Source organism: Nomascus leucogenys, chromosome 6, assembly GCF_006542625.1.
Source record: "Nomascus leucogenys isolate Asia chromosome 6, Asia_NLE_v1, whole genome shotgun sequence".
Classification (NCBI taxonomy): domain Eukaryota; kingdom Metazoa; phylum Chordata; class Mammalia; order Primates; family Hylobatidae; genus Nomascus; species Nomascus leucogenys.
Genome location: NC_044386.1, coordinates 20,683,744 through 20,703,414, shown reverse-complemented (window position 1 = coordinate 20,703,414; position 19,671 = coordinate 20,683,744). Strand labels below are relative to the sequence as shown.

At 36.4% G+C, this 19,671-nt stretch overlaps 1 protein-coding gene across 1 annotated transcript in view; it reads left to right on the top strand.

Moving 5' to 3' along the window:
* The window catches only part of CDH12 (cadherin 12), a 466,101-nt gene that overhangs the window by 40,468 nt on the left and 405,962 nt on the right, over positions 1-19,671 (top strand). The gene's annotated exons all lie outside the window — the stretch shown is intronic.

Below are 19,671 nucleotides of genomic sequence, written 5' to 3'. Positions count from 1 at the left end.
TGGGTCATCCTCAGAATTATAAAATTAGGAGAAAATTCAGTACAATACAATGACACAGTATCTAATGAACTAAAAATTTCTTTCATTTTGCTATGTAAAATTTGCATTAATATATATTTAAAATTAAAATGAATTAAATGAATTCATTCTCACCATGCAAATATTAAAAAATGGAGAAAAAAGGAAATGCATTCAATAAAATATAAGAGTAATAGTAGACAGTATACAGTCATCTACCCAATAGACATCCCTCTTCCCTGTTTAGAGACTATTACTTATGTTCCGAAAACCACATTCATTCACAAAGCAATGGAATTTAAGGAAAGAGACCTCCCAGTTCCTGATGAAAGAAGTGAATCTTGACTAATTTAGCTAACTGTGAACCTTTTAGTCCTCTTGCTATTTGTTTTAGGAACAAGCATACTACAAAATTTCAGCCAATGAGATACAAGGGAAATGATTTCTTGTGGGGCTTTAAGAGATAAACAAGGAAGACTGAGTTCTTGTTCTTGTAGATCCTGATGTGTGTCAATTGGTAGATGGAGCTGCTTCAGTCATCTTCAAGGAGGAGAGAAGAGGCTCAGGTGACATGCTGAGGAGTATAATGAAGAAAGAGGGAAAAAGTGTGGATCTTTGATGATGCTGTTGAGGTGCTGAATTTAAAATTAAGTCAGTTTGCCTTGGATGTCTTGTTTGGAGAGATGATAATTTCTTTTATCATTGAAAATATATTGTACTAGGGCTTTATTTACAGCCCAAATCATTTCACTTGATGAAACATTAGAGAAGAAAATATTTGTTCTTTTTCCCAGATGCTATAACTTCACATAGCATTTCTGTAATTTGTTTTCTGCATTTTCAAAAAATTGAAAGCATCTGAATTCAAAATCACAATGAACTTAAAATATCTTCCCCAGTTAATAGGAAGTGATGGCACCTGTACATAGACAAGGAACTCAGGTTACCTTTCTCACTCCTACACCTTCCTTCTTTATATCTCAATCCTTCCTTAACTGATTTTCCCTGGGGGATCTTCCTGGATTAACCTTGCACAATTTGTCTTTAAAAAGATAGATCAGCGAGTTTTCCAGGTGATATATAACCAAACACTTCCACTTTCTTGAGCAAAGGGATAAACACAATACAAATGTAAATATAGGAGCCATGCAGTCTAAGGGAGTGGTTAAGCATGAGTGGTTTGAAGCCAATTTTAAAAGGATTAAGTTCTGACCCTACCACTTACTAGCTGTGTGGCCTCAGGCAAGGCATTTATGTTTCTGTGTTCTTCCTATAAAAAGTGAGGATATATCATTGGCATTCAGTATTATCATAAGGATGAAGTGCTTATAAAAGTGCCACACAGATAGTGTGCACTCTTAAATAAGGAACTAACAAACCATATAGAAGGCCGCCCTTTGCTTAGCTCATTTGGAAAGTCTAACTGTATGCCAAAGAATGTATATTTTCAATCAATATGTATTACACTCATATTATCAGAGGAAGTAATTTTCCTCATAACTATGGAGCAGTCAGTCACTGGTATTACATCTAAGCAACATCTTATCAATAACAATGGTTAATAGCCATCTAGTACATTTATTCTAAGTAGCTGGGAGCACTTAACGAACATTATCCAATTAATCATTACAGATTCCTGTGTGGTAAGTCGGAATTATTATCTCAGCGTTAGTGATAATGATACGGATATGCAAAGCCTGTCATCTGCTTGATAAATCTGAATGACTTTTGCAGCATGTGGCCGGGAATAGAAGGAAAGGCCTGATTCCTTGTCAACGATGCCGTTCAGTGGACCACGCAAGTTCTTGGACTAGATATTCTTGGATTGTTTCTTTCCAAATAACATGGAAGCATATCTAATTTTAACTGTTAAAACTGGCAAAAAGAACCAAGAATTTGTGGACCTCTGACAGCACCTATTTTTAAGCATATATCTACTAACATTTGGGTTTTAGATGATCACGAATTCTAACAACTTAAAACTAACTGCTACCAACTGCTGCTTAATTAAAATTCTACTTAACAGTAGCTATGGACAAAATAAGTAAAATAAGATAAATGTTAATTTTAAAGTTCAATCTAATTGGAAGTTAGAAAAAAGTCATACTATTAAGATCATCATTATCACAAAAAATGTGGCACCAGCTCCCAAATCCAGAGGTTGGATTGTACAATGTTAACCGAGACATATTCCTTTGACATAGAAAAGTGAGTTCAGAAGTAGGCTGGGAAGAATGATAATTAGAGGAAAGCACTGAATTTAAAATTTAAAAAAGAAGCATATATATAAGTTAACTCATCATTTGAATTGCCATTTCTCTAAGTGAACGTAAAACAAACCCTCCTAGCTTCCATTAATAATTTATTTAACTACAGTAAATTATATCTACAATTTAGGATTGTTGTTAGCCTTAAAAAATGTCAAAGAAGTACACTTGCCTTAACAGTATTCAGGAAATGTTAGTATGTGAAATGTGAAAAATCAGTTGAATTATTCAAAACATTCAATTCCCTAAAACTGACACGCCTAGAAAATACATCGAGAAAATCAGAACAACTTAAAGTTTTTGATCATTATTATTACCTTTTGCCTTCAAATATTGGTATCTTCAATAAAATATGTTCAAGAGAAGCAGGTCTGGCTATTGTCATTCCCCCTCCACAGCCCCAGTAATTGTTTCTACTATTCTCAGGGACATTCAGCTTTCTGCCCTTGTAGGTAGGTTATTCAGCTACACATTTCACCCTTTCAAAATTTGCTAGGTGTTAGCTTTTTGGAAAATTAATCCAAAGATTGTAATGGCAAATAAAAGTGTAGTGGTTTATTTAACTTAGGCATATTTTTAATAAGCAATAAAGTTATATAACTTTAAGAAATAGGACCCTCATAGGAATATATGGAAGACATATATTAACAAGTATAGAACCTATATTTTCAATACACATGGCTCAGGATTGAATCTCAAACATATCACTTCCTAAATCTCTGACCTTAGACAAATTAATGTACTATTTTAGAACTCTGGTTTTCTCGTGTATAAAACAGAGGTAACTGAGAAGGATAAGCATGTGACACAGAGAATACAATGAGATATTATATATCAATTAGCATTGTGCTTAGTCAGTGATATGCATTCAACAAACAATCATTTCTGTCTCTCTCTTTCCCCTTGCATTATAAAATGTAGCCATAGATTCAGCCCTGAAAAGTAATGTCTATCATGGGTGTAATTATACTCTAGAATGCTAGGTATACATTATTTTCTCTTTCAAGTGTGATTTTCTCAGAATGAGACTTTACTGTGAGGCTTGTCGAGGTCATTGTGTTAAACAATTCTGTCTACATCCTTAAAGTCAGAGGTCTAACTAGGCTGCATAACAGTTTGACTGAAAAGGCACTATGCAAATCAAATGCATGCTGTCACTGTTATGGATATGACTGTTCATTTTTAGATGCATAGGAGGTTTCTCGACTGTAAGGAAGAACTTTGGCTCAGTAAGCAGGTTAGTGTGATTGATATTTTACTATGCAAGAGAGCAGAACAGAAATGAGTTCAACTTATAAAGTGTAAATTCTGTATCTCTTTATATGCATATATAAATATGAGTAGAAGAGGATAAAGTGAAAAAAAGACAGAAAGACAAACCAAAAGACAACAAAAGTACAGAGAAATTGAGAGCCAAAAATAGGACAGAAAAGCAGAGAGAGAGGGAAAGGGCAGATAGACATAGACAGGAGGAGAGGGAAATAAGCAGGTCTGAATTAGACTAGAGAAACAGAGATTGGATGGACAAAAAAGAAGAAGGACAGTTGCAAAGACAAAAGATAAATGCATCTAGTGTAGTTGTACTTTTTTCTCATCTGAGAGAAAAAGAAATGATCCTTATTCATCCTTAGTGGAGCGTAGTTATTGTCAAGAGGAGGTCACCAGGGAAGATGTGTGCCTCACAGCAAAGACTGCTGTCTCTTTGTGGTATTTATTTGAGCAGTGTGTGCCCCATGCGCACATTACTTACCTTGATTATTCTTTGAAGGAATATATTAAACCCTTTATTTTTATATATGACATGTATCAGACATTGTACCACATAACTCAAAACAGTATTTGAATCATGTTCAACACAAATAATATGTGTCCATATGTGAAAGCTGCAAGGAGAGTCAGGATGGAAAGAAGTTGAAAAGTAAAAATCACACAAACAAAAGCCAAATTGTGCTTATTTGCTCTTAGTTTTAATACAATGAGAAGGAAATGAGAGAAATAAGCATTATTACCATAAATGTGTATCCATCTGTCTTTGTTAGACTCTAATGCATAGTAAACAAATTATTTTAAAATTAAATGACTTCTTCCTTCAGCACTTTTATGCAGCATAAGTCATCAAAGATTTCTGACAAGAGCAAAATATATGAACAATCACTATATAAACAGAAAATACTGTATTAGGCAGAGAATTGAGCTCTAACTCTGGAATCAAATTCAGAAAAATGCACAGTGTCAGTGGGTTTAGAGAGGACTAGTAGTGTAATAATGGAAGAGCGGACATGAGAGAAAAAAGTCACATAATTTTAATTTTGATTCATTCAAATTAATGCATACTATAAATATACATATTATATTTATGCACATGAACATATAGCACATTATTCCACAAAGTTAGGAGGCATGCTCAGCTAGGACAAAGTTGATATTGGTACAGAACTACTGTGAATCAAAAAAAAAAGAAAGAAAAATAAAAACTTCCACCTTTCTCTGACAATCCTCAGCTTCTCACCTTGGGTGCCATGAAAATTCTCTTATCATCCTTCAGTTGCTATATGTGGCAGTTATATGTATTTAGAGGAAAAAGAACCTTATAGAAACAATGGAAAATGTGTCCATCTAATGGTGGTGTTTTGACCAGAGTTTGAGGAAAATCAAGATGATTGAGAAAGTAAAGGATGATGTCACCCTTTAGATCAGCTGTACTCATGTGCCAGAGGAAAGCTATTAGAAATGGAATATGGATTTTCAAAGCTTAACTTTAATGTCGTTAACAAAGCAGACCTAAGGGAGTCACAGACGTAATACATCATAAAAGAAAATAGCCAAATCTATGTAAAATAAGAGTATTTAATACTCATCATGATGTTATTAACTATAGCACTATAAATTTATAGTATCTATGAGTATCAAAGTAGAATTATAGTTTTAAATTATGTCTTTGAAAGATATATATGGCCATGCTTTCTTTTCTCATAGTTGATTCCAGGCCTACAGAGGAGAAATTGGGCATGGCAGAGCCATTGAGTCCAAAGAGCTATATATTTGAAGAACTTGTCATGATAAACAAAAATCAAAGCTTTTAAAGTTATAACTCCCCAGAGTAGGAACAAGCCAAGGACACCAATACCATTACCACTGTCAAAATCTGTCCATGGCATTAAACTTTTCAATCTTCTTTGGTTTGGCAGCATAAGGTCATTCCAATTCCCTGGGGTATCTTTCTTTCAGCGAGGCTTTGGCTCTTTGTAAGTGATTTACTTGATTGGCATTTATATATTCTGCTGCTTAAAATCATTCATGTGACTAGCATCCTTCGGAATATAAACAGAGAGATTCTAACACAGTGTTTCACAAACCACATCCATTCTTATATGTGTTTTCTCCTGCTGATTGAAATGGGTCTAATCTAAACAAATTGAGGTCTCTCTTTTCTCATCCATATGTATGTTTCATGCCTGTCAAAGGTATATTACTGCAAAGTGTGAATAATCATGTTTATGCTCCTTTATTATGCTCAGTTGGAAAACACTTATTTTCTTTTCAAAATATTTTCATATAAAACATAGGAATTGAAGATCAACAACTGAAGTTTCTTCTGAAACCGAAGAAATAGATATTTACAGAGTATTACTTATCAGTTAAATGATTACTTCAACTGGGTTCAAATTGACTTTTGCAGTCATTTTTCGCTTTTTTAAAAAAAAGTAAGATATATTCTTTCTCACTAGGGAACGATCATTTCTAAAGTAAGAATTTTTTCAATTATGAGCATTGAATTAACAATGTATCTCAAATTTGATATATTAGAGAAACAGCATTTTTATGAAATGAAGCTTTTCTTTGTAATCATTTTACAGTTGTTTTACTATGTAGTTTTTAATCTGTCAAAATATTTTAAAAGCATGTGTACATATTTTTGCATAATTTGGCAAACTTGTGCCATATAAGAAATTGGCAGTGCATGATAGTAAAAATGCTATTCTTTGGATTTATTCTAATTGACCTACTTTTAAAATCTTTTTAGCAAAATACTTGAAGCATCTTAATTTGGTTGCTGGTAATTTAGAAGGATAAAATATTTTTAAGAGAAATATATTCTAGGCAAAATCATCTTAATCAACTACCAGACAATATGGTATGGGCATAAGCAAAAAAACCCATTGACTTCTGTTCAAGGGACGACCAGATGTCCAATATAAATGAGCAGCCATATGATTCCTAGTGCAGTCAGATATTCGTTAAAAAATACTTAGAAGCTACTATCTAACTAGGTCCTCTTCCAGGGGTTTGGGATACATCAATGAACAAGAGAGATAAATATTCTTGTGTATCTGAAACTTGCATTCTAGCAGCGTAAGATAGGAACTAGCCATTATGTATTTTTTTAAAAAAAGTAATAATTGATAAGTGTTATTGAAAAGGGGTCCTGATCCAGACCCCAATAGAGGGTTCTTGGATCTCATACAAGAAAGAATTCGGGGTGAGTCCACAGAGTAAAGTGAAAGCAAGTTTACTAAGAAAGTAAAGGAATAAAAGAATGGCTACTCTGTAAGTAGATCAGCCCTGAGGGCTTATGGTTGCTTGTTTTTATATTATTTTCTTGATTATATACTAAACAAGGGGTAGATTATTCAGATTATTCATGCCTCCCCTTTACAGACCACATAGGGTGACTTCGTGATCTTGCCATGGCATTTGTAAACTGTTCTGGCACCGGTGGAAGTGTAGCAGTGAGGACAACCAAAGGTCACTCTCGTCGCCATCTTGGTTTTGGTGGGTTTTGGCTGACTTCTTTACTGCAGTCTGTGTTATCAGCAAGGCCTTTATGACCTGTATCTTGTGCCAACCTCCTATCTCATCCTGTGACTTAGAATGCCTAATCATCTGGGGATGCAGCCCAGTAGGTCTCGGCCTTATTTTACCCAGCCCCTACTCAAGATGGAGTTGCTGTGGTTCAAAGGCCTCTGACATAAGGAAAAAACAAGTGAAACACAGTAAGAGTGTTGACCACAAATGCTTGGAATGTCTGTGTGTGTGTGTGTGTGTGTGTGTATGTGTGTGAGTATGTGTATGTGGAGGGTGGATATTTGCAATTTTAAATAGGGTCATCAAACATTCACCCATTGAAAAAGTAAGAGTTCAGAAAAGATTTAGAAGAGGTAAAGGAATTGTCACTGTGTGTATCTATGAAAAGCACAGCAGGAACACACCTAACAAATCCACAGAACATCTACGAGCCTAGTGTGCCTGTCATGGAGAAAGTGAAGGGAAATTAACAGAGGATGAACTCAGAGAAATAACAAGAACTGATCACGTGGGGCCTTGGGGGCCATTGTCAGGAGTTTGACTCTTACCCCAAATGAAATGTGGATTAGTTGCAGGGTGATGAGCAAAGGAATGACATGCTCAGACCAACATTTTAACCAGCCCGTTTGGCTGCTGTGTTGAGAATAGAATGTCAGGGCCAAGAGTGAAAGCAGACACATTGTTATGCGGTGAAATGAAAATGTTTACACAGCAGGTCTGCGATGAAATGATGAATTAATTCCCTTTTGCAAGGCAGTGCTCCTGGGAAACAAACACATCCAGTGAGAAGTCTAATCTCCTATTAAACATTGTCATGTTTAATGACAGACCTCCTGGCAATTAAACTACATGGTTTGTGCTAGTGAGAGACAAGACTAGCTGGATTTCCTAGGCCGACTAAGAATCCCTAAGCCTAGCTGGGAAGGTGACCACATCCACCTCTAAACACGGGGCTTGCAACTGAGCTCACACCTGACCAATCAGAAAGCTCACTAAATGCTAATTAGGCAAAAACAGGAGGTAAAGAAATAGCCAATCATCTATTGCTTGAGAGCACAGTGGGAGGGACAAGGATCAAGATATAAACCCAGGCATTGGAGCAGGCAATGGCAACCCCCTTGGGGTCCCCTCCTTGTATGGGAGCCCTGTTTTCACTCTATTTCACTCTATTAAATCTTGCAACTGCATTCTTCTGGCCCGTGTTTGTTAACGGCTCGAGCTGAGCTTTCACTTGCGTCCACCACTGCTGTTTTGCCGCCGTCACAGACCCTCCACTGACTTCCATCCCTCAGGATCCAGCAGAGTGCCTGCTGTGCTCCTGATCCAGCGAGTTGCCCACCATCACTCCCCATCGGGTTAAAGTCTTGCCATTGTTCCTGCATGGCTAAGTGCCTGGGTCCATGCTAATCGAGCTGAACACTAGTCACTAGGTTCCACGGTTCTCTTCCGTGACCCACAACTTCTAATAGAGCTATAACACTCACCACATGGCCCAAGATTCCATTCCTTGGAGTCCGTGAGGCCAAGAACCCCAGGTCAGAGAACATGAGGCTTGCCACCATCTTGGAAGTGGCCTGCCGCCATTTTGGAAGTGACCCACCACCATCTTCGGAGCTCTGGGAGCAAGGACCCCTGGTAACACTAGGAGGAGAGTCTTTACTATGAAAAGTTTTGGGCAGGATGTACTTGCTTCTTCTGTAATTGCTTCTGGTAAATAAACCTGGAATCTACAGATTCATGGGGCATACATCCTGGATAACATAATGTGAATTATGTAACTATATGAGTATGAAATTGTGATGTTCTATAATCTAAATGGCTTTTTCTTTATAAGTGAGGTGACCATATACTTTATTAGAAATCTCATCTATTACTCGAAAGAGACATACCGGTGAGATGAAAAAATGACTTAGGGAGTCATACTGGTTGTCATGGAATTCTTCCTGCTTCACCTGTATTATGCATTTATATGTACCCTTGAAATTATTAATAAGCTCAATACTGGATCAAATTTCTAATTCTTGGGAATCTCATTGACAATGTGATCCTGGGTGTCGTTACAAATAGCAGTAGTTCAGGCAAGAGACGATGGTGTCTCATGTCAGGATAATTCTAAAAAAGATGGTGAAAAAGTTCAAATTATGAATATTTGGGGCAGTATTCTACCCATGGAATGGGTGTAGCATGTAAAATGAAAAGTAAATTCACGAACAACTTAAAAAATTTTGTTCTGAATGGTTGTGAATGTCAACTGAAGTGGGTAAGACTACAAATAGATATGTGTGTGTGTGTTCATGGATTGAAGGTGCAGTTTTGTGCATGCCAAGTTTGAGATGCATTTTACACATCCAAGTGGTAAATATTGATACATGATTCTTTGTGTTATGTACATGCAATATACAGGAATGAAGGGAGTCTGGGCTGGAAATATGTATTTGGAAGTTGTCATCATATTGAGGATATTAAAAGTCCTGACATTGGATGAGAAGTCCAACCAAATGTATATAAACAGGATAAATGAGGGCCGAGGACTGAACCTTGAGATGCAACATTAAAACGTCAGAGGGGACCGGGCGCAGTGGCTCACGCCTGTAATCCCAGCACTTTGGGAGGCCAAGGTGGGTGGATCACGAGGTCAGGAGATGGAGACGGTGAAACTCCGTCTCTACTAAAAATACAAAAAATTAGCCGGGCGCAGTGGTGGGCGCCTGTAATCCCAGCTACTCAGGAGGCTGAGGCAGGAGAATGGCGTGAACCCGGGAGGTGGAGCTTGCAGTGAGCGGAGATCGCGCCACTGCAGTCCTGCCTGGGCAAAAGAGCGAGACTCTGTCTCAAAAAAAAAAAAAAAAAAAAGGTCAGAGAGAAGAGGAAGAATCAACAAAAGGGACTGCCGAGGAATAGCATGCATAATAGGGCGTATTGAGAGCTAGGTAAGGGAAAATAAAATATTCCATGATGTCAGAGCCCCAGCTAAATTGTGGGTCGAGTACTAGAGCAGCTGACAAACCTGCACTAACGGCAAATGATGAGGAGCTGGATGTGGGTGTTTACTAAATTTATTTGTAAGTTTATTACAAATAAACTTAATATATGTATGATTTTTTTTTTAAATAAGCACATCATACCTGCGACCAGGGAAAACTTACACTGGCAAGCCACCTGTGATTCTTGTCTGACCTGTGTCTAGTTTACACCTGCCTGGTCACCACTTTGGCATTGGGAGCTTGACCTTGTATTCTCCCCAGTGTTCCAGGGAAAACCCAACCTGAGGCAGCTCCTGATTCTTCAGATGGAAAGTGCAAATTTAATGTAACACCAAAATAAGGAACAAGTTCAAAGACTTTTACTTGCAGACTCCAGGATCCAAGTAAGGGTGTGTGGGAGGGTGTAATGAGTCTGGAGGGCAGTTCTTTATCCTGGAGTCATAGCAGGCAGAAATGAAGAGTCAGACAAAGAGAGAGAAACGGGTGGCAACTAGCACACTATATAAATATTAGGGTGTGGGCCCACAAAGTTCAGAGCAAATGACTGAATGGTCCCTTTAAAGAAAGGGGCAAGAAAGCAGCGTTCAGTCTGCTAGGCAGAAGAGATGCCTCTAAATTTTTATATATGACCACCAGCTTCAGCCCTTTGGGTATGCTGTAGGATGAAAAACTGTGTAAAGGGTGACTAAGCCCTGCTTCTGGTATGAGAAAGCAATACTAGTATTCCAAATGGATGCTGAAGCAACATAAACTGATAAGAAGTCATTATACAGACATGGCTGGGAAGTGAATGTTGTAGTGACTTCGACAAGAGCAGTTTTATGAAAGATTAATCCCCCATTCTGTGATAAACATATGTGTCTTTACAAATAAACGTAATAAAGTTATTATGCATGTTATTTTTTTAAATATATATCTCTCTAGTATCTCAGCTTTCAGAAAGCTCAAATATAAATTGAATTCCCAACTGCAGTTAACCACACTTGAGGTGTTTGGATTTTTTTCCTTTCCCCCCTCCCTCTCTCTCTTCTTCCTTCCCCATCTTTTTTCTTTCCTTCCTTCCTTTTGAGAGTTTCTCATTCTGTCATCCAGGCTGGAATTCAATGGCATAATTATAGCTCGCTGCAATCTTGAACTCCTGGGCCCAACCAATCTTCCCACCTCCACCTCTTACAGGCACATGCAACCATGTCTGGCAATTTATCATTATTATTATTATTATTATTATTATTATTATTATATAGACAGGGTCTTGCTATATTGTGCAGACAGGTCTCGAACTCCTGAGCTTGAGTGATCCTCCCATTACAGCCTCCAAAGTGCTGGGATTACAGGTGTGAGCTAACATGCCCAGCCAGATATTTTTCTTTCGGTTGATTTTGATTATTCTTACAATATGATACTCTCTTTTAAGTGTTTTAGTATTTTAAATTTCCAGAGTTAGCTCATTTTATCATAAGAATTCTTAAATCATCTAAATTTTTATCTTTAATTTTCAGAACACAGGACCGAAGAGGAGAGGTGAAACAAAAAGGTTTAGGGGAACTCCGTAACATAGAGTGTTGACAAAGAGCTCATTGGGACTAACAATCATAGTTGAGATACAAGAAATGAGAAAAGAGAGGATGAGAACAGTGAAGCTTCTATGACAGCTCAATTCTATACACCTTTGTATCTTCCCCTTAAATTATGGAATGAAAGCTTCAGGATTGGGGCAAGGTCACAGAGCATGTGCATTCCAAGGGTCATGAGTGTTAAATGAGGGCCAGGCAGAGACTCCGTGCAGAGCCATGCATGACTTTCTCAAACACAGTTGTCGGGGACCATCTAGCATGAATCATCTTCTGCTTCTGATATTGAATATTGCCATGATCTAAATGTTTGCTTTTCCCCCAAACTTACATGTTGAAAACTAACCCCTGTGGTGATGGTATTTGGAGGTAGCGTCTTTTAGGAGCTGATTAGTCATGAGGGTGGAGCATTCGTAAATAGGATTAGTGCCCTTGTAATATAGGCCCAAGGGAGTTGAGCTCCTTGGTCCCTTTCACCATGTGAGAACACAGGACACAGCCAAAAGCTGTGACCTACGAAGCAGGAAAGGGGCCCTCACCAGACACTAAATCAGTCAGCACCCTGATCTTAAACTACCCAGCCTCTAGAACTGTTAAAAATAAATCTGTGTTGTTTATAAGCTACCCAGTATATGGTATTTTAGTTATAGCAGCCTGAATGCACTAAGATTAATATTACAATTCATTCTGGTTTGTTTCTGTGAGGTAAGGCCAATTCCCGTGGACTGACTTACCTCAGAGAATGATTTACTTGGTTCACCTCCTTTTGCTAAACGACATTAATGTGACTACTCAATGTTCAAAAGTCTAGGAGAACCAAGGGCAGTAAATAAGAAAATACACTGAGATGTTCTGAAAATATCCAGCCAGGAAGATACCACAGTGTCCCTTGGGAAACACATCTAACATATCCAAAGCAGCATGTTAATAGTTTATTTTGTTTTGCTTTATCTGGTTTTTCTCTAAAAAGAAAAAAAAAGAGGAGAAAAGCCTTCTGTGGACATTTTTCTGCCAGACTGAATCTATTTTCAATCTCAACTGTATGGGTCAGATGATGGATACCCTGTTGAATTGAAGAGCCGTTGAGGAGTTTTGCAGCTTTCTGGAACACATACCTGTTTGAGCCACAACAGAAGCGCAACGTATATTGCAATAGATAGGTGAAGTTTTTCTAATTTTCATTGGCCTGGTACATATTTTGTTTTTATTCCATCTATTATCGTTTGTTGTCTCTAACATTACCTTAAAGAATCATACACATGCAGGCACACACATGCACACGCACGCACGCACATGCACAGCCACATTTTGCTACTGTCTTGACTATGTCCTTGTATAAAGAGCTGCCTTTTTCAGTAAGGCGTAATAATTTTGATCTTGTTAATATCTTGTTAATGAACTATTAAACTATTTAAATTATGTCATGGTAAACCTGATTCCAGCATATTTAAAGTCATCCAGTTGATAAAACTGTAACGAAGTTTATGCATTTAAGCTAAATAGATAAGCCATTTGTCTACAAGGTAAAAACCAAAGTGAATTTTTGCTGTGGTAGTTATTGAGTATTTAAATATGTGCAATGCAGACAAAATGCATTAAGATGAAAAATTTTATTTGGTGGGTAAAAAATGAGCGATAGTGTTTATCAGTAGCAATTAAGTTAAACAGAGAACTGCCAGAGAGGAAATTCATCTGAACCATGTAAGCTATAATTATAGATCAGAAAAGATGTAATATAATATGGTTTTATTAATATACCTGGCAGAAAAACATGCTGCCACACTACAAGACATTAAAGAAAATTTTACCCATGTACCATTTTCTAATGAAAATGTGTGGGCATATCCTCATTATCTTAAGAAGTTTGGAGAAAACTATTCATTTTCAACATTAAGGCAGTTGGATAAGAAGTCACCATATTAAACCAGAGTTGAAAATCAGTATTTTCTTTCTATTTCCTTCTTTGTGTACCATTGTCAACAGATCTTCTCTTGTCCTGTCTCTCTTTTGTCCTTGCTGTTGAGTGGTGTGCATTAATAGTTTCTTTCTCTTCAAGCTGATTTTTTACTAGGTCTTTGTTTTGCACATGACATTCCTCATCTATTTTCTCCCTCAAAATTCACCACTGCTATAAAGTCTACTCTGCTAAAACTATGGACCTTTTCAGGAACCTGTATATTCAAAAACATAGGAGAAACGATGCCAACAATTTAACTGTGCTCAAGTTTTTAAATAACAAAGTTTTATTTTATATGCTAACTTTAAAATAATGCAAAGCTGTTATGAAGAGTCACAGAATTTCAAAGCTGAAGGGACACCATTATAATTCTTGTTTTTATTATTTGTATGTGGCACTAGTACATTAGATAATATAAATGATGACCCAAGCTAATTTGTCAACATATTGTAAATCAAGCAGTTGTTGAAGTGGATCAGTACACCTGTGAGTGCTTTTGCTGATGCATAGACTTTTATTTAAACATGTATTGTCATCATGCAAACAAAAAGTATATTCTGTCATAATGATATAAAAATAAGGTGTACACGGCTAATATTGGGAAGCAAGCCACCAAATATAGTGCAGCAGAGATAGGTTTAGAAATTCATTCTAAATCAAGCTGAATTACCACCGTGATATTTCTAAAGAACACCCCCATTCAGCTTTTTATTTGCTCCTGTGGGAAATTAATCTTTCATTATGTGAGTACAAGGTCTTCATGAATGGATCCTTCGATAAAATGGAGCTGTGTTGTACCAACCTCCAAATGGTTTTCTGGGGACTAATAGAAAATGCTTCTGCATCACTTAACAAGACAACTGACTTGTGATAAGTGCTCAGTAAATATTATCTATTTTATTATATGCAAAAATAATGAGGGGAGCGTGCATGTAAAAACACAGATACAGCCATTTTTCCTTTCCAAATGGTGTTTATCACCAATATTATTTCAGAATACTTTGCAAGATATGGTGGACTACTGAGACCAGGGTGATTAGTATTCAAGTTAAGTAGTACTAAGTAGCCTTTTCTAGGTTAATGTTGGTGCGTTAATAACACAACCATTTGTCTAAGGAGATTCATCCCAAATTGCAAAGAGAAAAAATATGAAATGGATATATAAAACACTTTAAAGTTGTACTCTCCCTCTATTTTATATATGAGGACCTCACGACTAGGTATGAGTACAACATAGTGAGTTGTAATAATACGTTCGTTTACACCTAGACAATTATTTTCATGAACACAGGATGAAAATTATTACATTTGAATCTCATTATAATCTTTATCCCGGAGAAAAAACATTGGAATAAAGTGGATTTAGACTTCGTGCCAAATATTTATTTAGATGAATTTGCAAATAGACCCATACTTAAAAGTATGTGAGATTTAAATAAGCATATTAAAGACTTAATTATAATTAAATGCTGTTGCATTCTATTTTTGATTCAAAAAGTTTTCAGCATTGCCTCCTTGGTTTTTATTTGTTTTTAACTGAGCTTACAGAACTAACTAGGAAAATATATGCCAGGCATTTTTAGCATATCATAATATAAACATTTATTTGACATTCAGATCTTGTATATTTTGAAGGGCAGAATAAAATAGAAGGGGAATTTTTTTCAGATTTTATGAGAGGCAAGCTAAATGTCTATTTTCTTGTATATTTTTGTTAGCAAAGAATCTGGATATCCATCTTGAGATCTTATTTCCAAATGACTTTGATGGAACACTTACATTTCATTTGGTGAATGACAGCTCAGAAGCTTCAAATGTGCCTGGGTGTATGTTACTTTCATTTCCTGGTGTGTGCATAGGTCTGAAGAGCTATGAGAAAATATTATCATTATATGATACTCTTGCACTCCAAGAACACCTAAAAAATTACTCTTCTCAGCTGAGACGTAATGAGATTCTCTTTATGACCAGGTTCAATCTTCTTTCCTCATGGAACAGGTAGAAGGAAAGAGAGAAATTGCTCAAGATGCAAATTATGTGTACTCCTGTGACCCAGGTGAACCAGACCTTACAAACTGCCTGTCAGGGAGATGTAAATTTCTTGTAAGCAGCTAGATCACTAGACTCAAAGGAAGTTATTGATTTTCCTATAGTGTCTCCAATGCAGAAATGAAAGACTTACAAGTTTGTGATGTAGATGCTTTCTAGTCTTTCTTCTGTTAAACATGTCATTTTTCACCTATTAATACCAGAGTTCAGCATAGAGACTTGTTGGAAAATACATGCTTTTCTCCCCCTCTGGTTATAAAGAAAACAAAAAGAGCAGAGAGAAACATTCAATAGGGTCACAGTGGGGAAAATTCCAACATCCTCGCATCACTATCTACTTTAATCAATATGCATTAACACAGGCTACGTTATGCATTTGTAAAAAAATGCTTGCCATCTCAGTGAAAAATGGCACAGCAATTAAAATGTCAAAAGGCTAAGAAGACAATGTGAGATTAAGTGCAGTTATAATTTTATTTTAAAACTTCTCAGTTCTCTGGTGCTCACTGGAGTGTTCTTTTTAAAATGATTTCAAATTTGAGAACATTAGCAAAACCCAGCCAGCTACTTAGTATCTTATGTAAAAACTGTATTTTTCAGTCACCTTCCTTCTTTAGCTAAATTAAATGACACATGTAGTCTTTTATTTTTTTCTCAATGATTTAAAGACAGCAAATACGCCATTATTTTTCTTTCTTAAGTATATGTATATGCCATTTTATAAAGTATTAAAATGAGGACTCCTTAACATGTATCTTAGCATTTTTTCATCAAGTTGAGTAAGACTTTATAGGCAAACATTGTTCAATAATAAAAATTATGCTCATTAAATTTTATTTGAGAAATCTCTATTAATTCTCCTTTTCATATTTTTTCTCATTAAGATGCAATTTAAGTGTACCTCTCTTTCATTAGCTGGGCCATTTAAGCTAGGTGGTATACCTTTAATCTCTGAGAAAGCTTAGGTGATATGCTTGTCTACAGACAGAAGAAGGTTAGAAACTGACTTCTGATGAGATATGTAAAATAAAGAGTGTGCTCATGCACAATTCCTAGGCCATGCCACACAGTTCCCACTTTCATCATTCTTAGTGAACGCATAAGTGAAAACAGGAATAGAACACTTAATGTTGTCTTTTTTTTTATATATCAGTAAGCAAAGATGCAAAACTGCGCGGCTCCACCTCAGGGAACCCCAAGGGGTACATTTGCGCAGGGACTTAACCTCCCATATCAGGCACTAAGGAAGCAGAGTAATGAGACCCTGACATGCTACTGGCTGACATATAGGTTTTATTAGATTAAAAGCTCTGAAATGCCCATAAGGCAGAATGAGTCGTTGCATATTTTCTGCTTCTAGAAGGCATAGAATTCTAGTCCATAAACCAAGTGCATGCAGCTCATGTCTGTAAATCTTTTTTACATCAGTGTTGCCTGTGTTTCTTCCTATTGTTTAGGAATATATTTCCTTAAACATATGACTTATGCTAACACAGTATTTCTGATTCAATATCAACTATTTATGTTCTGTATAAAAATAACTTTATAAAATATTTAAGTACTTTAAAACATATTATGTTCAATGATCTATTCCAATAACCCAAAGCCTGCACATAATAAATTATTCCAGAAAAAATTACTATATTTCTCTAACATATAGACTAGGCTTAATTGTTCTTCTTTATCTAATATTGTAATCACGTGGTAGCATGATTAACAGATCTTTGTATCTGCTTAAAACCCTAAATTTCTAACTATGTTTCCTAACATTTTAAATACAATTACAATTTTTATTTTTTTAGATGTTGAGATACTGATGGTTCTTAGCTCTCCGATTATATGCCAGCTCTCCTTGAACATGGAATAATCAATAGTCTAAGTTGGCCCCAAAGATTACCCCTCCAGCAGTAGTTTCCCTCCTGCATAATTCCAGGGAATGTCACTATAATAGATTTTAATCTCATTATTTGGTCATGTTACATAGCACACTTGACCTTAAAATAGAGCACAATTTAATCACATGAGCCTTTCTATAAGCAGAGAGTTTGTCTAGTTGAAAGCAGAAGGGAAATCAGAGAAATCTGAGGTGTGATATGGATTCAATATGAGGGCAGTTCTTTATTACAGAAACGGAAGGGGCCTGTGGCATAACCTGATAGCAGCCTGGAGGAGGTGAGGTCACTCCCAGCTGACTGATAGTGAGGCAAGAGGGACCTCCATCTTACAATCACAAGGGAACAAATGCTGCCAACACTCTGAGGGGCCTTTAAGCCAATCTTTTTGCAGTCAGGCCTCCAGATGAGGGTGCAGTTGGCCAGCACCCTGATAGCCTTATGAGACCCTGAGAAGAGGACTTGGCCAAAATGTGGCAGGCTCCCGACCAACAGAAATTGTGCAATAATAAATCTGTGTTAAACGGCTAAGTTTGTGACAATGCAATAGACAGAAAAATACAGTGCTCTGTGGATTAAGGAAGTTCAGTGGAAGGTATTGTATTTTGAAATTTCTAAGCAATTTTTATTTTATTTTTGATATTATTATTATTTTTGAGATGGAGTCTTGCTCTGTCGCCCAGGCTGGAGTGCAGTGGCATGATCTTGGCTCACTGCAACCTCTGCCTCCCGGGTTCAAGTGATTCTCCTGCCTCAACCTCCTGAGTAGCTAGGATTGCAGGCACGCACTACCACACCCAGCTAATTTTTGTATTTTTAATAGAGACAGGGTTTCACCATGTTAGTCAGGCTGGTCTCGAACCCTTGACCCGTAATCCTGCCACCTCAGCCTCCCAAAGTGCTGAGATTACAGGCGTGAGCCATCTCGTCTGGCCAATTATTATTATTATTTTAGAAATTTATCAGTGATGCTTTTCCGTTCAGCTTTAATTAGGTGTAATGACAAAAAAATTGAATATATTTATGTATGCTGTACACTGTGATGTTTTTTGTTTTTTTATTATTATACTTTAGGTTTTAGGGTACATCACTGTGATGTTTTGATATGTGTATACATTATGAAATGATTACCACAATCAAGCTAGTTAACATATACATCACCTCTCATAATTATCTTTTTCTGTAGTGAGAACATTTAAGACCTACTCGCTAAGCTGATTTCAATTATACAATATAGTATTACTAACTATAGTCACCATGCTCTACGTTAGATCTCCAGAAATTACTTTTTCTGCATAATTGAAAATTTCTATCCCTTGACCAACATCTCTCCATTTCCCCTAACCCCAGTTCCTGGTAACCACCATTCTACTTTCTGCTTCTATAAATTCAACTTTGGATTCCACATATAAGTGAGAATATATATTCCACATATATATATACACACACACACATATATACATATATATCTGTATATATACACACATATATACATACATATCTGTGTATGTATGTGTGTATATATACATATATACACATATATATATACATATATAAGTTTGTGTGTGTGTGTTTGTGTGTATATATCTATATATATATACACATATATGTATATATCTAACCTTTTCTTTATCCATTCATCTGTTGGCTGACATTTAGGTTGATTCCATATCTTGTCCTCTGTGAATAATGTTGCAATGAACATGTTTTAATTAAAAATATTCATGAATATATATTTTGAACATTCACAATGTACCAGGCATTAGGTTCCTATTTACATCAAGTTTCTCATTTGGTCTTTAAAAATACAGTGAGAGATAATACTACTGTAACTCCCACTTTACAGATAAAGAAACTGAGGCTTACAGAGTTTAAGGAATTTCCTCTGGGTGAAAAAGGCTACAAAGTTTCAAATCCAAAATATAAAACCAAGCAGTTGGATTGCAGAGCTTATATGTTTACCTCTCCCTTCAGGGTTTCATAGAGCCTCAGAGCATGGGTGACCCAGTTCCAAATTCTGATAGAAAAACAAGCAATGTGGTTAAGACCCTAGATAATACATGGGAAATCAGTGAGTGGAGTAGGAACATCACACGGGATGGGAGGGGGGTCTTAAAAATGCATCAA